This window comes from Etheostoma cragini, chromosome 10, assembly GCF_013103735.1.
Source record: "Etheostoma cragini isolate CJK2018 chromosome 10, CSU_Ecrag_1.0, whole genome shotgun sequence".
NCBI lineage: Eukaryota > Metazoa > Chordata > Actinopteri > Perciformes > Percidae > Etheostoma > Etheostoma cragini.
Genome location: NC_048416.1, coordinates 17,105,346 through 17,126,866, shown reverse-complemented (window position 1 = coordinate 17,126,866; position 21,521 = coordinate 17,105,346). Strand labels below are relative to the sequence as shown.

Sequence of the window (21,521 nt, the reverse complement as noted above, 5' to 3'; positions counted from 1 at the left end):
TACAAAGACAACAAAAAACAAAGAGGAAGTATTAAGACTGTTCATGTCACAGTAAGCAGTCTATCAGGAAGAGATGAACATGTTAACCAGATTGTCATACTCAAAGTATCATTTATACTGCGTTATGACCAATACCAGCTTATTGAATTTAAATGTTAATGTAGCAGTGGAACAGCAGTAGCAACAATGAGCTCCTATCTGAGATGTAAGCAGTTGTCCAACTGGAATCTTAACTGGAATCTATCTTAACACGTTGCTTCAGATTAATCCAAAATACTTCTTTCAGTTGAGCTCTACCCGATTAAGTGTACGTAGACAGACATGTGTTTGTAGCTAATGCAGAAACGCACCATTCAAACACCCGCTAGAAAGTACCTGTCATTCTCCCTCTGTGAAGGGTGTGGGAGTTCTCTCCCTCCCTGCCGAGCTCTTGTCTATTTTCAGTGATATAGTTTCCAAGCAAGCAATCACATAATTAAGGCCCTTCATCATATCTATTCATCCTCAAAGGTTTCTGACAACATACAACTGTTTTCCACCCCCACTACTAAACCTTGTACAAACATGAATACCCTTGGCAGTATCTTGATAATTTGATGCATTTTATCTCTGGCTTGATTCATCTTCATGAGAGTGAAAACACTGGCTCACACTGTGTATTAATACTTGGAATAAACAAATGAATCACCGTCTTTATGTTGTCTGCACAATGCACAATAAAGTTGTGTAGTATATGCATGACAAGACTCATCCATTCTCTGCTTGAGTGCCTGCTTCCCTGAAAGCTTCACACTCAGCGTACGGTTTCAGTACAAGACTAAGACCTAATCATTAATGTATAATTCCAGCATAAGAGTAATATGCTATCATTGTGCTTATTATTAAAAGTTTATGAGCCTGTGTCTTTGGCCACCTTAAGAGCTTTCATGTTTTATTTAGGCAGTACCCGGGAGCGGTATAAAGCCAAGCCTATCAACTTCACTCCACACAGTTGTATGGTGTCCATCTGAAGCCCCTCTCATGTGAAATATTGAACTAAGTTTATAATAGAATCTGTGGTAGACTCCAGCAACCGCTAGCTAAAATCTGTGCATCTTTAATGTCTGAGTGCAGTGAAAACCGAGAAAGTGACAGCATGTCTTACTTTCATTTTGGGTCAATCTGAGGTAGAAATGAGGACATTTTATTAAATGCAAAGAAGAGTGACCAGTGAAAGTGAAATCTGTGGGCTAAATGGTTTTAGAGTGAGCTCCCCTCAATGCTCTTTTCTCTTCGTTGTTCCTTTCTTGATGGTCTCTGGTCATGATGTGAAGGCCCAGATGTCCATCATCAGTATCTATTTGCATGTTGCTCGGGTGTGTGGATGTGTGAGATAGCAACGGATCTGTGTGGTATGCATGTTTGTGTGATATGTTATTTAGTTAGGGAACCCTTTACTTGAAGGTATTTACATAAGAGTGGCATGACACAGTCATGACACATGAACGCAAACCCTAACTTGTCATGACAAAACCGAATTCCACTTACTAAAAGCAGCGTTATGTCATACACGTTTATGACTTGTGTAATATTCATGACGCATTCATGACTGTGTCATGTCACCTTTATGTAGCTACCTTCAAGTGAAGTGTAACCGTCATTTTTTGTTACAGTAATTCGAATTGTGAGGTGTTGTGTTGCAAGGTGTAAGCCGGTGTTTGTAAAGCTGCAGCATAAGTCCAATCAAAGGACTACAAAGTGGTAAGTGAGTTTGTGGTGTGTGACATCCTGGTTGAGCCATTAACCCAGTGCAGCTGTATTTTGGTGCAACACTTCAATCATCTGAGAAGCCATTAGAGGAAATGCCTTATTGATACTATCTAATGTAAACAAATTAAAACCAAAAGAGCAAGTTTGATATAATTAGTGTGAGTAGATCGCAGGAAAAAAAACTGCACACATAGCCCTAATGACTGCTGGGTAAATGACTAAATAAATATGTAACGTTTAAAATGAGAGTGGGTTTACTTCCAGTTTTCTGGTGTAGTGTGCCACAGTTCTGGTGGTTAGGCATGCTGCCAGCAGAAACTCATGAGGGTGTTGTGTCGTTAACAAACAAGCCCCACACAGCTTCGTTCTTTGCCTCCTACAATTTAAAACATAAGATGGGAGAGCGTGCCAATGACAGAGCAGGGAGTGATGCCAGAGAAAGGGAAAGTGCTAATGATGAACAGTACCTCTTAAAACATGCAGCTGGAATCTGAAGAAATGAGGGAATTGTAAAAATAAATAAACAAACTGTCTTGTTTTAATTTATGAATGTATTAAAAATGTCTTAACAGGTCTATTTGCAGTATATACCTGTCTATCCGACTTCCTTTCTTATAAAGTTTGCCCACTCTCCTTCTGCGTGTGTGTGTGTGCCTTTAGAGGACAGACATTAAGAGAATGGAGACATTCATATTTAATGAATGAAATATTTTACAATTTCAGTTGCCTTTTTTTATTATTCTTAATTAACTAACATTCAATCAGTTTTTGTTTTTTTGTTTTTTGTGTGTTATGACTCAAATTCCAATCCATAAATTAGAAATTAAAATTTAGCAGCAGCCCAGACTGATCATAATTGACCCCAGCCTCGCTACATATCACTTGTGTTTAGTCATCTCTGTCTGGTCTAGAACAACCTGCTATTTGAGACAATTACCCTCGGAGAACAAAAGTGTTTTCCAATACAAAAACAAAGTGAATTGCCATTGTTATGAACGAGGAACAATTTTCCAAAACATTCGATGCATAAACACAAAGTCCATGTGTAGTCTTGGGCCACTGACCATGCTCATGTAGGGAGTTTAATTTGTTCCAAACTTAGAGAAAAACAGCATTTAGAAAGATGCACGCTGAACAACCTCCATTCACATGCTCTTCTGTCTGGATTGCTAGGAAATTACTTTTGCGCACTGAAAGCAATTATTGTTACTGAAATGAAGTTTAATTAGAAAGTCTTCTGTAAACATTTTTTCATGGCGACTGTACATCGGAAAGAGTAGAAGGGCTCCAAGTTCACCTCACCTCTCTGGAGAAAATGTCTGACATACTATTATCATAATACAAATTATTATGGAATCCTCAGCTTCACACCAGCAGACCAATAATGTGCCTGGTGAATTAACTCCCTTGATAAAGTTCTTGAGTTATACTATTTATCTGTGAAGATCTGTATGGCAACATGGTAAATCAATTCTATGTCATTAAAAGCCACTTTGCTTGTTACTGTGAGATGCCTCCTAATATTGCATTTTAAAAAGTCAATTACACAATCTATAAGGAGAAAATGTTTTAAACAGGATATTAAGAAAGATAAGATGCCACACTGTCAATATTATTAATTGCATTTTTGATCTTAATAATATTCATCAGCAGTGTCCCCATGGATACATTGTTAAAAGCATTGAATTACACGTCACAAGTGTACAAACTGAAGCTTCTAAAGCTTAAAAAAAAATAAAGATTGGTTCTCTAAACTCTGTTGGTGGTTCTGCATTGGCCATAATTATTACTGTGGGTAATATAACTGCTGAAGACAGCTTTCTTCCTGACCATCAGGTTTAATTAGTTGGATGGACTGGGGGTGAGGAATGAACTTGTGTTTAAGAGTAAGAGTGTGATATTGACACACTCCTTGATCCTTGGCCATGGTCATCACCTGGGGGAGTCCCTATCTAAGACACAGGAGGTGAGAAAGTCTACTGATTGCCCTCAGGAGGATCATAGCGGGCTGCCTGCCCGCTATGATCCTCCTGAGGGCAATCAGAACTCCTGGACCGGACTTCTTGTTAAGGCTCAGTGGCTCACTGTGAAAATGAATAGCACCCCACATTTGAGGAGGGAATTTCAGGGATAGAACCCTGGCTATCTAACAAGCCAATCACAAAAGCCAATTAGGACTTTGGGATACAGAGTTTTAATGGCTTGAGGAAGTGAATCTAGCCTTGGCCGGCCCCAGTCTTTAACCTGGAGGAAGATTTCAGGGTTGTGTGCAGGAAAACAAACTACGGCTGTGGATCAATCTCACCAGTGGACCGAATCAGATTTCCCTTGGTCCAGTGTGCATGGACTGAATGCAACATTACTTAACTTAGCGTTTTGACAACTTTCCAAAGCATGTCGACAGGATCTGATCTGTGCGCATACTTTGGTTCTCGGTCCAATTTCTCTTCCTAAAAAAAAAAAAGCACTGCTGAGGAAGTACAGTAAAGTACCTTATTTGATTATACAGGGTCATCATAATGCATCATCTGAATCTATTATTCAGTCTTTAATCAACATTCCCTATCAAATTAAATACCCACTCTATGTGTAATTGTGTGCAGTTATACAATGTTTGAGTTGACACACATCACCTCTTTTGAACTTTGTCCGGAGGGTAGTAACTTAACCAATACTTTGGGAAAGTCTTACTTCCTGGAAATGTGTGACATCTTCACACCGGAAGATAAGTTGAGGTCCCATAGATAGAGTGCATAGAGAATATAAAAGCAAGAAGTCAAACGAATAAAATTGTATATATATATTATTGCTGTCAAACGATTAAAATATTTAATTGCATTAATGTCGTAGTTAACTTGCCATTAATCACACATTTTTATCTATTCTAAATGTCCCTTGATTTCTTTTTGTCCCATTATTGTTTTGTCATTTTAACGCTCTTATACACGTGGAAAAGTGGATCATCTTGCTTTGTGAAAGTGTCTTTTTATTGAAAACAACATTGGCATATAGGCTACTGTGTTCAATCTCACATGTAGCATTCTCACTTGGAGCAAATAATATCTCACACGATTTAACACTGTCCATCAATAAAAGGGACGTGTGTGTGCCATCAAGTGGTATTTCAGACTGGACGTGCTGCAATGATAGCTCAATGACAAAAAACACAGATTATTAGGGTCTCGTCAATGGAACCATTTTTTTTATTTTAAAAATAAAACTTTCCATTCAGAATCTTTTTTTGCATCCACCTTGCCATCCAAAGGTTTGAAAGGTTTGCCATCCTAAGGCTCTCCTAAGGTTTCTGGCCTCACTCCTCTCTTCATGCTGTTTCTGATTGTCCTATCTGTTTTTTATGGCTTGGCCATTCTTCTCCGGTCCACCAGGTAACCTCTGTGTTTTCCACCTTTCTTCATACCTGTTGTTCATTCTTATTAGTGTTAATCTGCTGCTTGCCTTCACAGCTGCTGTTAATCTCCAATTAGTGTCTGTGTGTACATGTAGAGGCAGTTTTTGTGTTGCTTACCAGGTTGCCTCTGAGCGTGCTGTTTTAGTGTTCAAGCTATTTCTGTTTTACTTGCTTCCCTGTACTAATAACCTGTTGCCTGCTGTCACACCTTCCTCTTAATTCTCTGATTTGTTTCCTCCCTGCCTGGTACGGACTGTGAAGCTGAACATAGAACATGTAAATTGACTTTAAACAAATCTTCTCTGGAAATGTGGGCACTCTGGTACACTCAGCTGTTGCTAAGTTCAAGAAATGTTACAAAAACGTTAAGTATTAAAGGGAGATAATACAGAGTGCAATGGAACAGCAAAAGTGGTAGAATGAAGAAAATAAAACTGCATACTGAATTTATTGCAAAGAAATCTTGGTCAAAGCCTTAGATGATTACCATAATGCTTATTCATTCTTTTTTCTGTAAAATGCTGGCTTTTGCCGTCTGATTCTTCAGACCCTGTTATGGCTTTCTAAGAGACACTTAGCAGGTGCTGGCATAATGATAAATGACAACTTTTGACTAACTGAGGGAGCTTATTGCATTGAGTCAAAAATAATGTACTGTAGCTTTAGGTATACAGTACATGTACAGTACATGATTGACCTCAAAATACCTAACTTTCTGTCACATTGCATTCACCTCCATCATTGTAGAGATTGCAGACATTCTTAGCATAGGCTATATACTGTATGTAAAATTTGCTCCTTTCCAAATACAGACTCCACTGAAGCATTTCTAAGCCCTTGTACAGCGATATATGCAATTTATGTCAGAGTATGCTGTCTCACATGCCCAGTACTTAAAAACAAGAGTTCTGAATAGGTCGTCTGTGAGAAGGAACTGTGTGAAGTGGTGCTGTCAGAAGCATGTTACAGGAACAATTTGCCAAAGACTGACAGTAGCAATAGCCAACTGAAACAAAATTAACTTTACCGAAGAACTGTATTTTAGTTTTGTATATTAGATAATCTCTATACACAACAAACTCTGTCTGGGCTTGCTTTGTCTAAATATTCAACACATCTCCACTTGACAGAATGACGTGGGATGTGTTGTTGGTTTGAATTTATTGACACACTTTAGATTTATTGAAAGCTTCATTTTTTCACATTTGTAGTAGTAATAATAGTAACGGTGTCAAAATGCGATGCTTGGTCAAGTGCCTATGGGGTTTGTTATTGACGCAAAAAGGCTCCTTTAGCTTCATATTTAGATGTACTTGGTTGGGATTCTTGGCATCACTCTATGACGGTCAGATGTCTGTTTGACTGACATGCGGCACAAGAATGGGACAGTTAGGTTTGCAAAATATAGGTCTCACTGACACACGGGACAATAAAGGGACCCAAATCCTGGTCTCTTGGGTGAAAGTCCTCTGTTGTTTGACCCATCCACCACCCTAACCAACCTTCTTATGTGGATTTTTGGTCTATCACACTACCACTCTATCCCACTACCAGTATCACAGCCATTTTTTTTAGTTTTCTGTTATTTTAAAAGTGTAAATGATGGAAATAAAAATCTAACTTTTTTGTGACTTACTATACAAATGTCTAATCTGTCATTTGATGCCTTTTGGAGATTTTTCCATCTTTTCTTGGCTTCTTTATGCCCAAATTTTCAAGCCCCACTGTAGTGTGCTGTTTAGGTATGAGGACGTGTTGGTCAGCTAGGTCCTTCTGGTATGCTTGGAGATGTCTTCTCCTCTCATGCCCCTCTCTTTTGGTAGGTCTCCCAGGGGTCTATTCTGGGTTCCCTTTTATATTCTATATACATGCTAACCCTAGGGCATGCATAGACCGAACACACCCAACGTCCCATTAAAGTCTAGGCTCAATGTGCGGTCTAGCTGATATTAACAAGTGTATGTCCACTCATTTCTTTCAGTTAAATGACTCCACATCAGAATTATAATTTTACCTTTTCTGGCCCCCGCAGTAGCAGTGTTAACAATCTCTCATCTAGTCTGGGTGCCTTATCTATTAATAGTAAAGATGAGGCTCATAAAACTAGCTGTTATTATTGTCTCAGAGTTGTCTTTTGCTGCTAAAGTCAAGTGATGCAGTCCTGCTTTGACCACCTGAGATAGGTTAATGGAGATCAAGTCATTCTTTTAATCTGCAGATCAAGAAAAGGCCATCCATGTTTTTATCGCCTAGGACTTAACTACTGCAATGCAATTAATTTGGTATCAGCAGCTAAAACATAAGGATCAGGCAAAATCCTCTTTTAAATCTGTTCTTTATACTATCATTTTTTTTCCTTTACTGCTGGTATTGTTGTACTTTTTTATCTTGTTATCTTGTTATCTTTTTATATATTGTGTTTTCAAATTTATTTGGTTTTATCAATATTATAACCAGTACAATCAAGCAATGATTTTAATTCATTTTGGAATATACTTTTTCATCATTCATCATTCCTTTTCTAACTCATTCCACATTGGTTGGTTTTGCTTCTGTTCATATATTATTGCAATATGTTGTATTTGCATCTTTGTCGTCTCAGGGTGAACCTCTTTAAGGAAGGCTGTTCATATGTATGTTTGGAATTCCTGAAAGTGAAAAACATTTTAATGAAGGGATTAGAGGTAATTGAGTCATTTGTGCCTGCTTATATTTTTTATTCCCTCCGTTTAAGACTGGGGTAAGATTTTCATTTTGGAATCAGCTAAACCAACAAGTAAGATGAGCTTGGAGCCCTTCCTGTTGATGCCACACCACATTACCCCCACTCCGTTGGTGGATTATCGTAAAACTTTGTTGTCGACCATGAAAGCAACTCAATCTTGTTATCGCTTATGCACTAACATCTACTTAACAAAAGACTTTCCAAAGCCTTTGCCATGGTTCGATCTTAATAGTCTTAGCGGCATTAGGCTGAGAACAGCCACAAAAGGAAGATCACTCTTCCCGCCCCCACAATTTAAAATAGATTTGGGGCATGCCACAAATCCACTGCATGTTTACAACATGCAAGGCATACTGTGTGCCTGCTTTACTAAACAAAGGAACTTCACACCAGAAATTGCACACCATGTATTTAATCATACACTCGGTTTAATAATCACCAGCGTTTTGTCTAAATCATTACATGACATGATCATGACAAACAACAAATTATGTTATGCTTAGTGCTCTTTCATCACCAGGGAAATTGGTTTGTGTGAAGACCAATGGACATCCCAGACCAATTGTCATGTCAGCCAACAACAGTGCTTAAAATGAGGATTAAAATCATTTCAAACTCAATGAAAAAATACTGTAATGTTGCCATATAGTTTTATTCTTTCCATGCCAGGAGGCACACAAGGCTTGGACATCACTCCTCCACTGGGTTCGGTTTGCAGCTGCACGTCGTGCTGAATTCCACGTGTTCCAGCCTGCACCGTTACGTTCCAGTTCCACCATTCGCCGCCAAGTTGTTTTTGGGCGGCCTCTTTTCCTTCTTCCTTCAGGTATCCACCCGAGGGCCGCAGCACAGTCGTCCTCCTCACCTCCTCACTGATTTTGTTTGTTTCTGCCATCTCAAGAACTTACTTGTTGGAGACGTGTTGTTGCCATTGAATCTTGAAAATCTTCCGTAAGCATTTGGTCTGGAAGATGTTGCCATATCATTCACAATAACTACACATGAATGAGCCCTCCGGTACTTTAATTCATTTACATTCAGTATGCATGATGTGTGCATCAAAAACATGCTAGTACTGCAATTTACCTAATCAGTTTAGTTGTTCTGACTTTGTTGTACATTACCACTGATTCAATGCAGAACTCCAAATGGGAGTTTTAACATAATTTCATATGTTTTAAGCAAAATAAAGAAAAATAAATGTTGAATATAAAAGGGGGAAAAAGTCAGCATGCAAGTATTGTTATGGTTTGTCTCAACAACTGATGATGACTGACAAAATAGATCTTTGTGTTTAGTGAAAAGACTTGGTGTGAGGTCTGGAGGCGATGGCATGGAAGCAGGTGTTTTTCTAACATAATGTACACTATGATTATATTTGCATATTACAGTTAGCCTTAGACATGTCCCTTGCCTTTGTAAACAACAAGCTTACTAACAAGCATTGTAGATAGTAAGCCAAGCATGCTAATGTTTGCAGCAAAGCAGATACCATTGACTAAAAAATTATTTGGTCAAGTTATGCTTTTTTTTAATAGAAAATACAGTATCAGAGTATTAAAGAAGATTCTGGGGTAGGATTCTGATGATTACCACTTTTTTGTGAACACATTTAGGCAACAGTAACAGTTATTTGAAAATGTATTCAAAGGCAATCAATGGGATGTTTTTCCTTGAAAGGTTTCAGAAGTGCACCTGTTTTGTCGAGCACACAATTAACTAGGGGGTGCATCAAAAGGAAAGTACAGTCCTTTTTTAACTGCTATGCAGGATCAGTCATTTTAGTATGTCTGTGCCGTCCGAGAAAATTAATGTTTCTTTGACACCTTTCAACCGGCTGTAGCCCCCACTGTCGCTCCATTTGATCATTACAAATCTGCAGGTGTTGCTCTTTATAATGTGAGCCAACAATAGTACAATAGACCAAAACATGAGAAGGTAAGAACTCTTTACATTTAATTAAAGATTATTTTGATCACAAAGACTGAACAAATCATTCACTCACATCTCAGAACAATATCTACATTTCTAAAGGTGCAAAATCATTGTTTTTTATAAATGTTATATAAACAGTTTATGGTTTATTGCTGCATGTAACTAAGGTGGCACATTCATTTTGGGTAGCTTTTTTACAGATATTACAAATAATAATGTGACTTGTACAACACACATGACTAAGGATTTAAAGAATCTCTTGTTATTCAAAAGCAAAAGGGAAATATGTACATAACTAGTTTATTGATTAGATATTGTGCAAACAAACATTATATTATGCTGCAGTTCATATATTTCGAAATAGGTGTGTGTGTGTGTGTGTGTGTGTGTGTGTGTGTGTGTGTGTGTGTGTGTGTGTGTGTGTGTGGATACTGTACTCTACTAAAGTAGCTCAAGGGGAGATGAATTGACACATTAGTGCCGGGGCTCTTTAACGATTTGTCAAAGGAAATTAGAGCGACTGCTCTTTATGATGGTGCTGCATAGGAAAGTAACTGGGGGAGAATAATTCAGTCTCAATTCATTTTAAGCTGAAGGCAGGTCAGGGTTGAATTGCACCATTTGGCTTTCGAAACTAATGTCCATGCATATCTTGATTGCCTGAACAAAAGCGCAGGGTGGCCTTTATGGGTCCTGGAGGATAGGTGTGGGGAGGGCTTAGCCTGTAATGCTCATTGCTGGAGATGATCACTGACAGCTATAAACTTAAGGCACTATTACAACCAGCAGCAACCATCATTTCCTTATTACATTCAACAATGTAGTCTAATGGGTTTGCCATTGTAGCATAGCTACAGTATGCTGTCTTAGTGGGGTAGGCAATGGCTGACTTCTTTGTTTTCCTACATTGAATACTAAGCAATGTAATGATATCAAAGAAATATAAATAATGCCTAATTAAAAATACATTGACAACACTTACCTGGCAGAAGGACACATGAAACTGAAATCACGGCAAAGATATTGTCATGCTTTAGAGCCTAAACATTTTATAATAAGCAAGTAGATTCTCAAGTACAGTATTTGAAAAGCAATCTGGGTTCTTGTTCTTTCTGCTTCAACATGTTTTATTTGGAAGATGAGCCATCCCTAAGAGGAGCGATGCACCCAATGCAGACCACGATTAGAGTTCACCCTTCACATGGTACAGAGCAAGGTGATATTGACTACTTCCACTTCAGTGGAGTTTGTCGAGATTGACACATAATGAAAGCGCAACGGGGGAGGGAAAACAAGGAAAAATGTGTACATGCTTTCTGTGGGCTTTCAAACATCTGATTTCTTTACCATTAATTGTAGTTTTAAAAAAGTCCACTATCATTGTAACTATAGTGTAAACTTGTAACCGTGTAGCCATGGTCACAGATAGAGCCCTCTTGTATGCTCTGTAAGCCTTCTCACTGACTCCTGTGGAGGAGCACACTCATATTTGCATGTACTTGTTTGGCTAATCAGGATTAACCCACCAACACACACTGGCACTGCTTGTGTGGCCATGTTATCCCCAAAAAAGCATCTACACAATCAGCACCTCAATGGGCCTCTCCCATTTTGCCTTGTAGGGACAACAAGGCAAATTCACACTAACCAGAACCACCAGGGCACAGTCACACATGTGTGAAAGAGTAAACATTTCATGTAGAGGTGATGTTCATCCTGAATGTGGGCAGTGCAGGATGTGACGCACACATAAATTTGCTGGTTTATAATTCGTTTGAGTTGATATAGTTATCATATAAGATTGTCTGGTTAGACACTGCAACAATGTCTCCTCCATCTTGGTTCACTAAGAAAACTATAGCCAAGGACAGCCGAGCGGGGTCAACCACACACACTTTGCTATTGGTTGAGGCTGCATCTTTGCCGGTCTAGTTGCAGCAAATTTGAACTTCAAGCAATGCAAATTTGCTTTGCCACTGGACTTGAATGTTGTAATCACACCTTTGCTCGCATAGATTAAAAGTGAATAGGAGTGAAAAATTTACCAATGTTAATTTCCTGCAATTGGTTGACTGGAACCTAAAATGGGACAAGGTGCAGTTGAGACTCCATCTTAGAACCTGAACAATACAGACTGGATAATGTGCCAAATAGGTTACTTGGTATACACCACACCCATGGGAACCTAAAAACACTACCATCTTGGAGGGGTACATTCTAAAGATTGCCAGAAGTGGCAACAATTATGTGGACTAGCAACGTGGTCAAGGCCAACTAATTTCGCTGATCTTAGATCACTAAGATTGCACAAGACTAAGATTGTCAACCACAGGTCTTTTTGAGAAAATGTCTGACCAGCTTGCTCAACAAACACTAGCACGTCTTCATCCGCATAACCAACACCAGGCTGGAATTTCTCAGCTTTACCTGACAGTTTATTGAAGTCACAACCATTGGAACCTGGGGCTTTTGCTGCAAGGTCTCTTGCCAGACTTACTTCACCAACTGCCAAAACTTGCTCATGAAAGGAGCATGAAACCCTTACATTTCTGAAGTCTGTCTGAGGTCACATACCTCCAAAAGCATTGGGCCAAGTTTGAGCAGAGATCAGTGTGCCCGCACGCCTCCTGCTGTTGTGGAGATATAAACTGGGAAGTCTTTTTGCATTGATGTGAAGGGAAACTCTCTGAAATGGGTACAGGAGAGAAAGGGTTCCTTGCTGCCCACTTCAAGGTCATCATCTTCTGGAGAGACAGCTGGATATGACCAGCATGCAGGGCTGGTAGAGTGGCGGGGTACTCGGGGTCATCATTATGCCGTAACATCTACAGCCTTAAATATCTTTCCACTGCTGCAGCTGATGCATTTACAGAAACATCCTGCAGTCCAGACAGACAGGCTCTAAAGGCAAACCTATGGAGCATCCTGGAGGGTGAAACCTTTGTAAAATAGAGCTGCAATAACCGTCTTAAAACTAGCAATGTATAGTTCATGATCAGTGAAAATTACAACAGAATCAATGCAGACCATTTTGGGTTCGACATTACCAGCTGAATATTGTCATAACGTTAAACTCACCAAATTTGCGTTACCGCTAAGTGAGTCAAAACGCTCTTCTCAAAATAATTAAATCCTCAATATAAACAACTTAAATCAACTACACCTCATTTTTCATTAATCTCTTATCACTTTATCTGTAAACTGACCTGCTGTCTTAAATTACTGCAGATTATACAGTCTGAGGTGTAATTAAAAAACAATTAGGAAAATGTGGCAGGCTGAGAGCACCTTCACCTCCCTTCAGCTAAACAAAGTCATTAAGCATTCTGGATATGACTTTTAGGCAAAAAAACAGGTGTGTGTAGGCAGAACCATCACAGTCCTACAAAGAGCCTCTTGAATTTAGAGCCACAAAGCATGCAATGTTATAACACTAAAATTACTACTAGTGTATGATCCAAAGAATTGATGAATGCATCTTTGCATCAATTAAATGTGTTCGGTTTTAACTTGTTATAATAAAGACATATTTGACTTAAATACACCTGGTTAAATACACCTCAGTGCAATTCAAAAAAAAGGTTCAGTATTGTTTATTGCAGTCTTTGTCTATCAGCATCTGAACAGATGTGATAATTTAGTGTTTTAATTTGTGCACAGGCTAATGTTTAAATAAATAAAAAAGTCTGTACGAGTCGTTGTTAAAATAGCAAATGCACCTGTGCCCGTCTTTGCGCCCATAGGCGTGCTGGTCTTACAAGGAGGTGTGTTCACGTTACTGCTTGGTATTTTGCTATCTTGAGGCACCGGGAAGTGATCGTGCCATGGACCAACAATAACCTGGTTTAAAGTCAAGACACAATGTTTCATTGTTATTTTAACAGCAAATTAGTAAAATGTGCCTAGACACACCCTAAACGTACTTGCCAGGCGCATCACACTGTACGCTTAGATCCTTACTTTTTGCAAGTATGGAAACATCTGAGTATGCAAAATTCCAACAAGCTTTGTGATTAGAAGTTGCATGACATAAATAGAAACACAAGCAAACATTATCCTCAAACAACATACAGGGCGCTTCTGCTTCCTTTTTCTGCCTCCTATCACGGTTTTTTATTTATTGGTTTTGGTCCTTACACTCACACTTTTGGGTAATTTATAAATTCATATCAGCTACACGTTGTTTCAACATTCGTTTACCCTTCAAGCCGGGTTCTGGTCAGGTCAGGGACAATTTCAATAACCCACTTGGGGTCAATAATAATTTCATTTTAGGCAGCTATCCATCCATATTACAACAGGTTATTTCTGTCAAGTGATTCACAAAAATGATTAATTCAAGATAGAAAATAAAGCAATTTAAGGTTACATCTTATCACAAAAATGATCAAGAGTTTAACCACAGATACCTGCCAGGCTCTGTATTTTAATATAAAATGCTTCTTTTTATAACTCCAGACAACGAAAAGCAGCTAAAAAGATAAAGGCACATTTGTATTACTAGTCACTCTCATGCATTGCTTGAAGGCATTTCAGAAATCTTTGGAGACTTTCTGTTGAAACTAGCTTCCTTATTGCCCTCTTCCTTTAATTTCTCAACCCAAGGAAATGACGAGTAACATTGTTTTACTCGTTTTTTGTCTGTTCTATTTGTCGTGTTTTTCGTACCCTCCAGCTGCAGTAAGGTCAATACTTTCACTGGTGTATCATGCAGCCTTTTCTGTTTACTGACAGTTCTTTTAAATTAAAAGTTACAATCTGAGTGTGGAGCAATTGTTTCTGCCTTGTGGCAATAAAGTCATCAACCATTTTAAGTGAACACCTCTTCCCTGTTGGTGCTCTGTGCGATTAAATGGCAATTGTCTGCCAATATTACATTGCATTAATTAGACTGTAGTCTGAATTTGGTGGAACACAACATACATCCTCACACATGCGCAGGCACAAATTTGCTCCTGTCTGTGTGTGTGTGCCCACCATGCTGAATACACTATCCGCACTTTCACAATGCTAGTTTTTCCAATGACACACTACTGCAAACTGGATTTCTGTAATATTTTACTACACTTTCTTGACTTTTTGTGGGCTTACAGATCACAACTTTTGCCAGTGATGTGTCCATGCCCTTTAAGCTCATATTCATCGACACAGTGTGACCTGCAAAATACTGGCATGACAGTGGCATGGCTGGTGTTTCACATCAGGGGACCAGGCCTGCGGGGGAGTTATATCACTCAACTTTTAAAGTAAAAGTTATTCTGAAGCTAACACACATGGCTTAAATGTTATCTGCTCCTACTTCACTGTTTTATATAGCACCTTTTGAGAACTAGATTGAGGAGTATAAACTATTATTCCAATAATTATATTGCACTCAAACCACCCAGTTACATTTGTAGAAACTTGTAATACTTACTGCTTACAAGCCAGGCTGGTAGGTTTCGCGACATTTGACAATGGTACTGGAACAGTAATAGTTTTTTCAATAGCTCAAAGCATAAACTTTATTATCTAATTGGTCCTTACAGTGAACCTTAGGCATGGTTAGTCCTTTAAAAAGAGATGATTACATAATTGTATCAGCTGCTGTTTGTGTCGGTGGTGCTCACAATATGTTATCAGTTGTCATCATATCAAGTTTGGTGGTTTGCTGGAAGATAATATAAAAATAAAACTGCTTAATCAAACAGCGTACTGCTCGGAATGTTATAACTTCATATTACAAACGTTAAATTCTTTCCGTGTTTGGTGCATTCACTCAGGAAGTGGAATTAGGACAAGCAAAGCACTACACTTGTTACCACAGAAACCTTACAAACAGAGAAGCGCTGAGGAAGTGAGTGGGAGCAGGCATAAGTCTTTCATTTTATCTTCTTTTATAGGCACCTATAGCACTGTCAAATTTCCAGGAGGTAATAAGCTGCTTCTCAAGGTTGAGACTGATGCCTATGCATTTCTGCATTGTTGGTCAGTCATGGCAACCCATGTGGGATGTACGCTGACAGTTCCAGGACTAATAACAGTGCAAAACAAAAGGTTGTAATTACAAAGTCATGAGATCTACAGTGTTACAAGAAAACATGGGTAAGTATGAACAGCAGCCCAGTATAGCCTACACCTAGAGTCCCTTACCTAAAGAAACACATTGTTTTAAAACCGAAACATTGTCTTTGAATTGTTAAATTACCATTCTGGAGAAATAAGAGCCCTATAATAAAATAAGCATGCCTTTTGATAACTGGGACTTTAAAAGCATTACCTTTCAATTGAGAATTCCTGTATCAGAGGCAATATTTTGCTGCATGTGCTTTTAATTCCCTTGAAATGTACCACAGACTTACCGTATTAATGTACAAATTGGGTTATCCTTCTTTCAAGGTCCCCAGCCTAAAATTAATATGACATCTTTGGCAAGGAAACCAGAATGGCTTTTAAAAGAATTTAATAAAAAGCATCACTGATGAAATTAGCTAATGCCCATTGACATTTCATCCTGAACATTATAAGAATAACTGGATCCAGTGATCGTATTTCCCATGGTGTCTGATGCTACGTCTGATAGATTTCAATTTAATTTGTAAGTGAAAAGTTAGTTTTTAGGTCAGGTGTGGCACCAAGGTTTATTCTAAGGCAAGCCATAAATGCATCTATACTGCATTTGTAAAATAAAAACAAAATGATTATTAGATTCCTCTGGCAGGATTATTTTCTCACTCGCTTTGTTTATCTCTTCTACTCCTGAAATATTGACAGCAAAGCATTTAGTGCGGTGATTGTGCAAATCCGACTGTAGATACAAGATTTCACAAAAGACTCTGTCTGAAATGATGAAGCAGTACATTCTGTTCTCCATAAACACCAAGTATTCACTGCTTCACAGCAAACTGCAATTACGAACATCGAGGTCCCTGTCATCAATCGTATCTGAATATGGTTTTAATCTTACATTCTCTACTCCACAAAAACTAGTACAAATCATTTTGCTTGTTTCATATCAGATGTCAACTATAATGATGGAGGCCCACACAGAAGATTCAAGCAGAAAAAAAAACAGTAAACGTATGTCTCGGTAAACCCACGAGAGCAGCAGCCTGTGAAGCGCTTTGCTTTCACTTTTTTTATGCTTTTTTCTTTCTCTTTGTGGTTGTTGGTAAAGTTGCGAGTAAATTTGCCATTAAAATGGCAACAAGAACGTTAGTTGTTGGGCTTCTCAATCCATTTGAAGATTTCTTGCTGGCGTATAATAGCAAGCTTTTCTGTTGCACAAGGCTGGATGAAAGTACTGTGTTTTTGTAACATTGTTTATTTATTTCCTTTAAAAGTCGATTTTTCTCGTGTTATTTATACATAAATAAATTTGATCCATTCTTCATCTTGTTTACTCTTCAAACATACTTTTGTTTTATTGTGATTAAACTGCATGAGGTCACAACAATGACAGGGCTAAAAGTGATACATTTAAAGATGACTGCCTACTTTTTGTATGATAGTTGATGAAATATAATTGATTGCCTGTTATGAAACGCCCTTGATGACAGTTTCGCTTTGTTGTTGGTGTATTGTTTTTTGTTGGTGAGTGTTTTCTGTTTTTGTGCATTCTCAAACTTTTTTTGACAGCTGACTCAAATGACACATTGTCTCAATATAATATGAATTTACAACATCTTATTCTTTTTGCCTCACTATTAGTCATATATCAGCATGTCTTTTCAAACACAAAGGGAAATATCAACATTTCTTTTCCTTGTAATAGTCTTCAAGGAGACCTTATTAAAGCACACTTCAGCTGTATGGTTAGCTGACTTTAAGCCATTGTATCAAAGATTTTGACAACTCCCCTCTAAACCTGATTCTGCAGTCACCGCCTCACAGAGAGTCCAATTAGTAAGAAGAGAAGAATCCAGCATCACACAGTCAAAGAAAATCATTATAAAATATTGAAGAACAATAATAGGTGTCAAGCTCTTAAAATGGTTTTGTTGTTAATTTTTTCAAACAGATGTTTGTTCATCAATCACAGCTGCGTACTCCAGGATTTTTGTGTCTATTAAACAGCTGTATGTACAGTATGTCTTAGTGGCATTTAATGTGGTTGGCAATAGATTAGGATAAGTGAAAGATTGGTAAGTGTGTAAAACACAAAATGCTAAGTGCAGTTAAAATAATCTTAAAGGAGAATTAAAGAGTCAGCTGCCAGTCTGGCCGTGATCTGACACAGTTTGAATGCCAGTTTCATTGACTAGTATTGGGCTTCCTTATTAATGACAAATATGCACACATTAAATTAACAAGCAATCTTGTTGGCCAGTCATTCTAGCACACACTTTTCTAGTTTACCAGCTCTTGGTAGGTGAGCAAAAAAGTTCATTCAATGCCAATCTTGTGTCCCAGAATTCTTTGAAATTATCATAAACTGTTACCAGCGCATTATGTGGTGCTAGCATGGAACTTTTGAAAATGGCCACCAGGGAAAACATTGCAAAAAGTAAACTCAAGGAGAAGATGAAGTAGCATTAAGAGCGTCAACTGTAGCCAGTAGTATGAAAGCCCCAAAATCCACATTGGGAGGTTGGTTGGGGTCATTGGTGCCAGTTTGGTTTAAAATGTGCTGGGGACAGAGACACATGTGGAAGTGCATTTTCAGAAGTGCTGGGTACAATGACGGATTTTTTTTTTTTCACGCAGGTCTTGTTCTGAAAGACGCTGTTCTGTAGATTACTAATGTAAATCAATAAAAATGTACACAAAAATGTGATGATGTCCGACACGTATGAAAGAGAAAGTCTTAAGTTTTTATAAAACATTTAACATACAACCCACTATGTTCTGCTTTATGTATCCATGTAGCATGTTGACAATGTAACATGACGGGACATCAGACTCAGAGAGAAGAGCTACGAAAGGAAAGACGCGTGTAGCCAGCGTAGCAGCAGAGCGGCTGTGTGTGTGACTGCCCTGGGGGGATAGAGACATTTTTGCTGATTTGTTGGCATATGTTGTTTAACTAAATTGAGCTTGAGGTTTTCAAAAACAAGCGGCAGGTACAAAATGACTCATGACAAAATCTGATAGGTACACATACCCAACTTCCCCACTGAAATCTACACCTTTGGTTGGGCTGGTGGATGGGTCAAACAACACAGGACTTTCACCCAGGAGACTGGAGATTGTGTCACAATATCTAAACCCAAATGTCCTGTTCTTCTTTTTCTAAAAGCAACCCGTTGTTGTCCCGCCCACCCACAATTTTTCCTTAACTTAAGGGGTTGTGTTCATTTCACGGAATTTGATAAAATCAGGTTGTCCAATGCTGTTATAATTGACCTCAGCTGCCAGATTTTAAAGTAAGGCTCATGCAGACATTGTGTGCATTTACTATTTTATAGTTTGTTTGCCTGTGTTCTCTTATTCAAGCCAAGTACCTAAATTCATTTTTTCAGATATAGTGTTGGCAAACAGGGATGCAAACTAGTTGCTAGTGTTTTTTTACTGTTTTTTTTATGTACAAGTATATGTACAATATCCCCCCCCCCCATGAAGTTCAGGTGCCCTCCCAATTGTCAATATGTGTAAGTCAATGTACACTGTAAGTCCTGTGAGGGACTTGCAACCAGTAAGTCTAGTTGAGGAATGCATACTCATTTTCTACCCCATGCACGCTTGGAGTTTACATTGCTGAATAAGATTTATCCTGTAAAGGAAATGAAGGAACGTATGGGACATTGAGGTGTGATTCAGAAGAGAAGTGTTTCCTATATAACCTACTGCCACTTATGTTACACTGTATTTCACATGTATTATGTTCGTCATTGTTGGACACCATCCAATTGGGCTTCTTTTCCAAGTGTTTGTAGAAAAATGTAAATAAATGTTACATTCAACATACAAAAGAGCAACAATAGTGATAGCCTTTAAAAAAAAATGCCCATACATTTATATATGGTTCTGGCATCCTTGTTATAAGTAAAAAAGCTGCATTGTGCATGTGGGCCCTTACTGTAACAAAAATCAGCAATAAATAGATTACCCTGCAGTAAAACCTGAGCTCTGTATGGCTCTTCGGTAGTACAAGACAACACATAATTAACACCACTCACAGAAACCATGGCACCCTCACAGCTGGTATAATTGCTCTTGTGACCACATTTACATACAGCCAGATAATGTGTCACCAGGGCAAAAATAAATGGTGAAGTGGCTTGAGCCTCACAGTGAGACTCAGGGACATATTTCTAATTATGATGACCCAAAGAAAAGCAGTCACTCCAACAACGTGACAGTCACTTTAAGTTAAGTGAAACCTGTAGAGTCAATTTGTCCCAATTGAATTATGTTTCAGAAGAACAGGATGTAGTTAAAATACCATGTGAATCTTGGTGGATGGACAGCTGTATATTGTTTTGAATTTATTCATGGCAGACTGCTGGTTTTCAGAGAGAGAGTAATGCATTTAAATGAAAGAAACATGAAAGAAGTGATGGCAGTATCTTCACCTAAATTGAATGAACTTCAGATGCTCTGATTAAAAACGGATAATCCCCAAACCTTGGTTTGATAATCCAATTAAAACAGTTTGCAATTATGCTCAAGGGTAATTGGCCCTTCCTTGTTAAACATTAAGCATGGACTTACAGTAGATATTTCCACACACTATCACTTGAGCAATGATACTGACGATAACTGAAAAGCAAAATAATAAACTACTGTATTTTGTCTGCAAAACAAAAAGTCAAAGTCAGCAAATTACCAAGAAAACTGTAAAATGAATAGATGAAGTAGATTAAAATGTGATACTGACAGATTACATATCTTTTTACAGGGATAGTTTAAGTTTTTTTTTGAAGTGGGGTTGTATGAGTTACTCATAGACTGTATTATCTACAGATGGCCGTCGGCAGGTACCCAGTTTGGAGAAGCAGGCAGTATGGCTTCAGGATTAAGTCATATCTTGCGAGCGAGATAATACATGCCAAGGAGCAAGTTAAATTGTTTTACAATCGCAGATATTAATCTTTGTGTACCAATTCAACTAATTCAATCAACAATCAAGAGCTGTATGGGCAGCTGCAAACGTGAAACCAAACATAGGGAGAGGGAAATAATGGCACCTGCAAGTATAAAACTAAGCAGCAAGCGCACAGAGAAGCCCCCACACACCTGCTTTACAAGCGCTGAAACGCATACGCATACGCGGTGAGTTTACCTGCATCGCAGGTAAACTCACCAGAACAAAACTGACTTCTGACATTTTGGGGGCGGAGACCTATGGAATAGAGTCCGACCAATAAAGGTTTTTTAATGCCAATACAGATACAAATACAGTGTTTGGTTAATTCAAAATCCAATATTCTTATGTATCGGCCGATTTACAGTATATATATTTTTTAAATAATCCAAAAACACGTAACAAAACATAAACAGATTACCCTAACATGAGTGATATGTAGTTATTTATGAGTTCTCACTAACCTAATAATTTGTTTCATTTTCACAATAGAACAGAGGAACATCAAAATGTATTAAAGTTCTGATAAATAAAATGTATAAAAATACAAACCTTTGAACATAAACACTGTAAAAAAACAAAGTGTTGCCAACAGGGACGTTGTAGAGTGCCCTCTGGTGGACAAACTATACAATGCCAACACTCATAACATGGTTGATCGTCAATTTTTTATATTTGATTTTTTAAATATTAATTTA

The 21,521-nt window shown here is 38.2% G+C and overlaps 1 long non-coding RNA gene across 1 annotated transcript in view; it reads left to right on the top strand.

Moving 5' to 3' along the window:
• Positions 1 to 1,442: 1,442 nt before the first annotated feature.
• LOC117951882 overlaps positions 1,443 to 21,521 on the top strand; it is a 24,374-nt gene continuing 4,295 nt past the window's right edge. The window contains exons 1-2 of the long non-coding RNA XR_004658273.1: positions 1,443 to 1,645; positions 9,957 to 9,962. This is a non-coding gene — a long non-coding RNA (uncharacterized LOC117951882). The remainder of the gene's footprint in view (positions 1,646 to 9,956; positions 9,963 to 21,521) is intronic.